Source organism: Mandrillus leucophaeus, unplaced genomic scaffold, assembly GCF_000951045.1.
Source record: "Mandrillus leucophaeus isolate KB7577 unplaced genomic scaffold, Mleu.le_1.0 Scaffold1222, whole genome shotgun sequence".
In the NCBI taxonomy this organism is placed as follows: domain Eukaryota; kingdom Metazoa; phylum Chordata; class Mammalia; order Primates; family Cercopithecidae; genus Mandrillus; species Mandrillus leucophaeus.
This window is the reverse complement of record NW_012100566.1, coordinates 523,111-533,105: the sequence shown is the minus strand read 5'-3', so window position 1 is coordinate 533,105 and position 9,995 is coordinate 523,111.

Here is a 9,995-nt window from a genome sequence, read left to right as displayed (position 1 = left end):
CCTGTGGATAGGGCCACCATGGCAGTTCCCTGGTGGAGCGGGTCTGCTGGGCACACAGCCATCCCTGCAGGCCAGCTCTGACCCAGGTTACAGTAATGCAAATGATTTGCTTTAATCCAACCAAAATAAGAGTAGGCAGTCCTAAAGCTCTTTAAGAAAAATCTCGTTCTACCTTTGACCCAGGCTATTTTTCTTCAATATTTAAAGTTCAAAGGCATCGTGTGCTTATGCTTTTATTTCACAGCAGAAAATCACCATTATTGTATTTGATCACTCTCTTATTTTAATTTGCAGACTTGCTTATTTACATAGCATACGCTGGACTTTAGCCTAATGTTTAATGGATATAATACAAGAACTTTTTAAAACTTGTTAACTAGGAAATACATAAAATACCGACCTTGTGGGTAAATGTCTTTTGCATACATTTTTAAGCATTAGTTGCTTACAAGTTGCAAGAGTGAGGTTTTAACATGACTCCTGGGAGAATTATACCAGTCTTTATGGAACACATTGCTCACAGCTGTGGTGAAATTGCGATCACTAAAATTCACAGCACTTTTTATTCCACATCAGTGACATCACTGGTATAATTTAACTATAATTCACATGTGGGAAGCAGTTGTCTACAAATTGAAATTCTCCACAGACTGATTCTAAGGTGGGGAAGAAACTGTAACATAAAGCAATTGTATGATTTTATTTTGCATTCATCATTAATGTCAGTTTCCAAAACATTTTGGATAACATTATCAGAGGGTATACTTCTCTTCCTATGAAAGCAGGTGATATTTTGAGGATACTTTTTAAGGTACTAATAGAAAGACACTGTTCCATGAGACCAAAGTGCTAGCTTTCCAGCAACATGTTCTACTGTTTTTGTTCCATAAAGAAAGACTTTCTGTTTAGAAATATGACAGTAAGACAGCTTGTGTCTAAAACCTAATTCAGTGTCCCCTGGTAATCTCATGAGGAATCTGAAATTAAAGCAAAGAGAATACCAAAACAGGTGGATTGTTTTAGAATATTTAGGTCCTCACTGGAGAAGAGTAAGATAGAAAAAAGTAGAGAATTGCCCATTATTAACTCTCTGTTGTTTTATCGCTCATATTGACTTGCTTCATGGTAACTTGAATGTCACCCTGTATCCTTCTGTTGGGCAAATTAATTTGATTACAGGATGAAATAGATCCCAAATGTTTTTTTAATTAACAAGAACTAGACTGCTCCTTGACTTCCTTCATTCAAACAGGAGAAAATAAATCTTCCCATGGGAGAATATGGTCAAGGAAATAGAATTCAGGACTAGGCTAGAATGGCCACCTGTACGAAGTACATTCTGCTCAAGGGGAATATTTGCAACCAGAAAAACAAAGCTTCTAATATTCATTCATTTAGCCCCTCAACATAGATATATGAAGCTCTGGTCATGTATCAGTGCTGGGCATTAGACATTCTATAAGGTTTTCTTGATTACTATGGCATGGCTGTCATTGCTCTGGGCATGGAGTTTCAGAGGTAAATAGGACCAAGTTCCTACCCTGTGGGGCTTCTATTCTAGTGGAGGGCATAAACAGTACAAAATGCAGATATAATTTCAGGTAGTGGTAATACAAAGAAGAAAAATAAGTCCCAGAAGGACTAGAGATTGCCTGGAGGCAGGGAGAGGAAGAAAGCTATTTTGAGGATGTGGTAAGGAAAGTTTCTCTGGAAAGTGAAATTTGAAAAAAGGCCTTAAGGAGGCAAGAATGAGGCATGAGGCTCCGGTGTTCCAGGTGGAATGAACAGCAAGGGCAACTGGCCTCAGATGATAATAGCCTTGGTACTGCCAGAAATAAAAGGAAGGGGAGCAAGTGTGGTATTTCCAGGGGGAGATAAGGTTGAGAAAGCAAATGGATCCTGTGGGGCCTTGTAGACCTCAGGCAAACCTCTGGATTTTATTCCGAGTGTGAGAGAAACCACAGGAAGATTCCGAGCGGGAGAGCAGAGGAATCTGGTCCATGCTTAACAAGGAGATGTGGGTTGCTTTGTGAAGAAATGATTACACGATTTGAGACTAGTATCAGAGATGGAGTAAGGGGCTTTTCCATTAATCCCGGTGAAAGACGATGATGGCTGAAATAGGGTGATGGGAGTGGAGGTGTTGACACTGGTCAGAATCAGTATGAATTTTGAAAGTAGAGCTGACAGAGCTTGCTGAAGTGGGAGGTGGGTTGTAAACTGTGAGAGAAAGAGAAGAGTGAGGAAGATTCCTAAGAATTTGGGTGAGTGGATAAAAATTGATACTGCTAGCTGAGATGGGTACTCAGATCATTAACACAGACCCTGGACTCAAGATGCAAGGAGTTCACGTCACTGGGAATAGACCAACCAACACACACACACACACACACACACATACACACACCCCTAGTAAGTGTTGTAATAAAAATATACACAGGAATTTCCTTATCTCTGGATTTTTCATAACTTTTATTTAAATGATTCTCCTTTTGTCAGTTGCACAAATAGACAAGTGAATGGTGTGGCCTGCTGCTATGTGGATATCTGATATTTCTGTGCTGGCTGACTGTACAAATTAGTTTGTACAGCAGCAGATTCTTCATGGTTATTTACCATATAAGTATCTATTCCTTCACATCACAGAAGGGATTCTCCCTATCCCTTTCTCCAAATTTCCAAACTTGTCCAGGCTATGATGATCACTCAAGATAGAATCAGAGTCTTTTTCTGTATAGATGGATAAGATTCATCTACATTGTTTGATGGAGCAAGATGGAGAAAGAGAAGAGTTTATGCACGCTTAGCATTTCATCACCCACGGAAAGAAACCATAAGAAGAGCTACATGGTAATAGAACTTGTTCCTCACAATTCCAGAGTAGCAACTTCAGATTCTCAAATTTTGGAGGGTGTGTTAAAATGCTGATCCCCAGAACCCATCTGTAGAATGTCTAATTCAGTAAGTTGGGAAAGAGCCAAATAGTCTTTATGGTTTATTATTATTATTATTATTATTATTATTTTAGAGACAGGGTCACTGTCACCCAGGCTGGAGTGCAGTGCCATGATCATGGCTCACTGTAACCTCGAATTCCTAGCCTCAAGTGATTCTCCCACCTCGGCAACACAAAGTGCTGGGATTACAGGTATGAGCCACCATACATGGCTTGAATAGTTTTTGTGTTTAATAATTTCCTCCCCCATGTCTGATGCTAGATTTACACTGATCATCCTTGGAGAACCACTATCATCTATAAATTGTTCTGTTTTATCTTAGTGTGTTGTGCCTTCTAAACTGTAGACAGAGGAATCATATTCAGCATAAAGTTTTGCAATTAAGGATGATAAAAGATGAAAGATATTTTAAAGATTCTCTGACCTAAACTTCTTTTTATTCTTTTAAATATCAGAGTTATAAGAAGTTGACGGCTCTTAATCTCAGATCTAGTCACATATAAAATGCAACTTAAATATGTAACTATAGTTACTAAATATGGATTGCCTTAGGATATTGAAGCTATTTTTAATGGAGGCAAGCATGCTACATTTGAGTGATTTTATAAAAGATGATTTTAAAAACTCGCCTAGGGCAAAACTTTTAGAAAGAGCTTTTGTGGCTGCTATCAGTATGTTCAAATTATGCATAATTTTGTTTCTACCATTCTTGTCTTAAATCACCAGAACTCAAGTGTAATTATTAACATGATGGAGAATACTATCCTCACCTTGAGACATTTTTGTCAGGTACTCTCATGAACACTATGGAAAAAGATCTAAAGTTATGGGGAAAATATAGTATATTTTCTTGTTTACTTCACAAGCATATCAATTTCAATGAATAATCACAAACTTCAGGAAAATGTCCATCAACTGTTAATGCTATGGAATCCTTTTGGGACAGATCTACTGACATTTAATGCAATTGATTATTCATGTTTCCGTTAATTTCCTCATACTGTATTTTCATTAAGTGAAATAAATGTTTTATCCAAATTCCTATTTTAGTTAAGTTGCCTTGACTTTAAATAATATTACCATTACATTAAATAATTTAATGTTCTAGGACTAACTGCCCAAATAAGCTTTACTTTCAAGAACATATTTTTATCTATCTGAAAAATTCAATATACTTTTATATGAATTACTTTTGTGCAGAGACTGATAAAATCATAATTAGAGCTCTTAATATTGGATGATAATAAAAATTCAAAAATGAATTCACAACTTTTAATGCAAGGAGTATATGTCTCTAGTACTTTCTCTTATATGAAAATATAGATTTTATTAGAATTCTAGTAGGTTCATTTTCATGATGTGTATTGTGTTATTCATAGCAAAAAGTATTTGTCACGTAACTGAATGGCTTAACTATAAATTCAGACAATGAATATAACTTAAATGAATATAATGACTTTTAGAATTTGTGTTGTGTCTGAATTTAAGGGAAGATTCTAACTCAAGACTCACTGAGATGACTCAGGTAGTCTCCTAAAGAATGGAAGCCTCTGAGATGTTCCTTTGGCAGTGGACTTGAAGGTCAGCCTCAAAAAATAAAAAGCTGAATGGGAAACTAGAATGTAAATTTAGCCAATTTGGGACACTTCTGTTTGAAATTTTTTCCTTAAGCTGTTCAGAAGTTAGAAAAGCATACAAATTAGCATTTACGTATAAACAAAAAGAAAAATTCTGTTACCACATGTGAAGTATCTCAATAGTAAAAATAATCTCTAGCATTAATATTTAATTTCCCTGGACTTGTGGGATCATATGCACCCCATTCATGGTTCTCCTAATTAGGTGCAGCCCTAGACAAAACTGTGAAGAAAAAAAAGACTGTTTCCCTTTCTGCATCCTTTTCCTCTTCTGATTACCAACCACCTAGGTTCTCCTGTGAGCCAAACTTAGTTTTATAGAACACTGACCCTAAAATATCCGCGATACCTTATGCAACACTCCTGGAGGTGGGGGTGTATTGATATTGCCGAAGAGGACTTTAGAAAGACAGTAATGTCTGAACCCACAGTTCATCTCTAAAGGTTAGATTCCGAGGACTACTCTGATATCCGGGCAGGATATCAACTTTCACAAATTGGACCCTAAAGTGATTGATTCATATATCTGCATAAAACAAATCTTTTTTGGATCAACGAGGAAAGGAGGAAAAAAAAGAAGGGGGAGTGACTGCAACTGACCACCCTCAAAAATTACCAGGCAAGGTCCATGCTTTCCTTATTGATTTCAATCTACTGGAAACTCCTTCTTTTCAGCAGCAAGGAAGACAGTGAAAATCCTTGCTTCTCCTGACTGTAGTGGAAAGCAGGGTAGCATAGTGGTCAAGGGGTACACTGTGAAGTCAGGTTGACTGAGTTTGTATCCCAACTCCATCACAGGTCAATTCCTTAGCACCTCCATCCCTCCATTTCCTTATCTGGTAATATGGGGATAATAACTTAAGGTGATTATAAAACATAAATGAGTTAATAATATAAAATATCTAGAGAATAGTAAGAGTAATAAGAGCTTGATAAATGTCAAACATTATCATTTGTATAGCTGTAAGGGCCTCATATCTCAATGTTTCCATATTCATTTCTATAAGGCACGTAAGCAAAAAGACATCCCTGATACACATGAGGGTGTGAGATAGAAGAACAGTAGTGTTCATGCAAAAGTATTTAAAAGAATTGTAATTATTAGGCCAGGCACCGTGGCTTACGCCTGTAATCCTAGCACTTTGGGAGGCCATGGCAGGCGGATCACTTGAGGTCAGGAGTTCAAAACCAGCTTGGCCATCATGGTGAAACCCCGTCTCTACTCAAAATACAAAAAATTAGCTGGCCATGGTGGTACATGCCTGTAATCCCTGCTACTCAGGAGGCTGAGGCAGGAGAATCACTTGAACCTGGGAGGCAGAGGTTGCAGTGAGCAGAGATCATGCCACTGCACTTCGGCCTGGGTGACAGAGCGAAACTCCATCTTAAAAAAAAAAAAAAAAAGAACTGTAATTATTTAATTTGCAAAGAGATAGCTAAGGAATATTGCTGGTGACAGCTTCGATTTTGCCCAGGAAAAAAATAGATCAAACATACTTTGAGTATGTTTGTCATTTGATGACAAGAGAGCATAAGTTTATTTATGTGGACGTAAAGATAAATGTTCTGACTGAAAAGTTTTTTGAGTCTGAAATAACTGCCGTCAGAGCAAAAGAGGGTTCCTGCTGTAGACACAGCTGTGCCTGGGGCAAGTAGATGAGCGAGGTGTTCTTGCAAAGCATCTTCATGCTTCACGCTTCACGTCAGTATTTCAGTGGAAATCTTTCTGCATGGATGTATACACATAGTAGAAGTGTAGGAAGCTTTGGGCTAAATTTTAAGATGTTAGCAATAAAGTATCTGTACTGTCCTTACTGTGACAGGTGCACAGTATCTTGCTGAAACTGACCCCATTCCACCAAAATTATCACTCACTGTCTATCTGAACAAACATATGCGGAATCATATTGTAACTTGACAGTGATCCTCATATTTAGGGACAGAAGCAGAGTTTTAGGTGCAGCGAACTTGATTCTGACAATGTTTATGACAAAGTCATCTTAATTATTTGATAGTCAGGCCTGGGTAAATGTAATATGTGTAAGAGGATTAAACTATAAATAAAAGCAATAAATAACTCATTTATGAGTGCTCTCATGGTTCTGAAATGCAAATTAATTCTTAAAATAGTGTATAGGCCAACTGTTAATCCAAGAAGTGGGAGAAAAACATTCTGCAAAAAAGTTCCCAGGAGGGATATATAAGTCTTTTTACTAAATATGCCTAATGATTCTCTCTGAACTCGTGGCATAAATCATAACAAATTGAGTTATGCAGTAACTTCTTGAGATGGCATAATAAAATTCCTACTAAAAAAATCTCAGAATATGTATAGTATGCTGTCATAACAGACAGATTTAGAGCCTTGTATTAAGGTTAAAAGTGGTTTAAGTTTTGTTTTCATTTTAAAAGTAAATATTATTTTCCTCATTCTATTTCATATTAATAATTGAAGGTTTACTTAATCCCAACATTCCATTAGTAATTAATCTTAGCAGTGGGATGTTTCTGTAGTTCACTCACTTTGTTTCATTATTTGCTGCATAATGAAAACAGCAATTTGGAAGTAATAGGAACTAGAACCTATATGGGATGTTAGAGTCACAAAATATTGTAGCATGGTACAGCAAGGTATCGTTTTTCATTGGATTTTACAGGTGAGAAAAATGGAGCCTAGAAGAGTGAGGAAATCTAAAGTTACAGTGTTTCACCTTCTGACCACCCAGCTTCTTCGCTAACAACTTTTCAAGCATTTGGATTTCTGTATTCCTGACAGGGTGGGCTATTTTACATGAGTTGAGATTCTCAGTGGAGTTTTAGGATTGCAGCTGGCCACAGGAAAAAAAAAAAAAAAAAAAAAAAAACGAGAGATGACAAGAAGCAGCAGCAAGGATTGGAAAAAGAAGAGAAAGTGTTCTGAGGTTCTCAAAGGAATGGAAAAACTGGAGACCACTCAAAAGCTCTACTGCTGGGAAGGACACTCTGCCTTGAGGAGGGTCTGGTGGAAGCCGAAGGCGCCCTCCCCCTTTTCCCATTCCCTACCCCATCTCCAGGCTCCCAGCAGCTCCAAAATGATTTCCAGGATATCCTGTGTTGTCTACAGTATGAGATTTCCTCAGAGCTCACATTATAACCAGAGGGTGACGTGGGAAATGAGTAAAACACAAAATAGCATATATTAATTTGCAGTTCAGGTAACACTGTTCGTTTTCAATTCAAATAATATCACATAGTTGGCCAACTTGAGAAAAATAGATGGGTGGCTATCTTTATTTTTCTAAATATTTTCTGAAAGTTAAGACATGTTCATAGCAGGCGTTGTGTAAAGTAATCTCTCTAAGTGAAGCTGTGCATTTTGTGTGTTTGTATGTGTGTGTGTGTGTGTGAGAGAGAGAGAGAGAGAGAGAGAGAGAAAGGAAGGTTATCTATTTCTTCTAAAATGCCTTAATGAATGGGAAAAGATATGGTTAAGTTACAAAGTACAGCAACATTTGCTTTTGGCATCATTATCTGGGGATTTTTGTCCTTTTCTTCCTCCTTTGCCTTATCTCTTTTCCCTTTTCACAGCTCACACTTACACAAACTGTGTCATTCATTGTAATGATAAAGCAAGTACTGAGTGTTTAGCTTTCATTCTTGTCCTTGGATGTTAAAACTGACAGCTTAGCACCTCTATTACTTTTTATCAGTGAGTCACTGGCCTTGCCAGCACTCAAGATAAGAAAGTCTCACACTTGCCAGAGAAAGAAAAAAGACCAGGAAAACGAAAAAGAGCACTGGGGTTGGGTTATGCTAACCACAAAATGGGCGGTAGGAGACCCTTTAGAAAATGGATGAAACTTACCATTCACTGGGACACTGTTGGAAATGAGAAACTGTCTGGTGTGATCTCAGCAATTTCCAATGGAAAGTCAACTTCCGAGTACCTGGTTAAGCGGTGTAAACCTCTGAAGGAGTAGAGAAATCCAACATCTTATCTCATTTTATTTCAAATGTTAAAAGACCTCTGGTCAAAATGAATTTGACTTTCTCATACTAAATTCCTATTCGTAAGACATTAGCCACAAAAACTGAGATTCAACATTTGATACCACTGTGTCCTCTGTGTGTGTGTGTGTGTGTGTGTGAGTGTGTATACAAGAAAATAAATGACATCATAAGCGTATCAGAGAATTCAGTGATACATTGTTTCTGGGTCACTGTTATTCATTGATAAATTTTGGGAGATTAAACAGAATTTTATGTGCCTCTTCTTTCTCTATTACAACTATCTTTGCTGTCACTCTGCCTTCATGCCTATTTTCTATCTACTATGGAGGAATCAGAACAGTGCTATGAGGGGCCTCAAAAGATATTAGCTCTCATCTGCCCAGATACCCAGTGGAAGTTCTCTCTGCCCTGTGGTTCATGAAAGGTTTGAGAAGCCTGTGAAACTATTACACTGATGTAAAGTTTCAGACAGGCAGGTGGCTCATGCCTGTCTTCGGGATGCCGAAACGGGTGGGTGAATTTCTTGAGCCCAGAAGTTCGAGACCAGACTGGACAACACTGTTAAACGCCATCTATCTATCTATATATATATATACACACACACACACACACACACACATAAATACAAAAATTAACCGGGTATAGTGGCATGCGCCTGTGGTCCCAGCTATTCAGGAGGCTAAAGTGGGAGAATCACCTGAGCCCAGAAAGTTGAGGCTACAGTGAGCCAAGATCCCGCCACTGCATTTCAGCCTGGGTGATGGAGTGAGATCCCACCTCAAAAAAATAAAAATTAAAAAATAAAATAAAGTTTTCATGTAGGACTAGTTTCCCTTTGTATTGACCACATGGTTAAGCACATATTGAAATGGAGAACAGTGATTTTTAATGTGCGCTGCATTCTTTCCATGTCATCCTCTTTTACTGTCTCAACGATCACATAAAGTTCTGAGTAAGCTTAAGCGACACCCATAAAAGATCCTCTGTTGACTGATTCCCAAATACACTTAAAGTGGAATAAGATCTTACTAGCAAAGTAACCTTTCCAAAGAAATCTCCTAGATATGTGTAATCTCCTCTTCCCACATTTACAATTGTCTTATCTTCGTCTAATTGGATAGCACTATTTTAGCGATCACCATTAAAGAATCTTTCCCAACCTTCAAATTCATTATCATAGAAATAAAGGTATTTTCTTGTTGTACTTGTATTTATTTGGTTTACACAATATTGTGTGACATTAATAATAAATATTAACAAGTCTGTAACTACTGTGGATCAGCACCTGACAGGTAGGAGCAAATATGCAAAAGCTGTTCTAGGAAAAGGCTGGTAGTTTCTAGATTTCAGCTGGTCATAGGCATCAGTCAGTGGGTTGTACAGACAGAACAGAGTGACTGCTAAGGAAGTA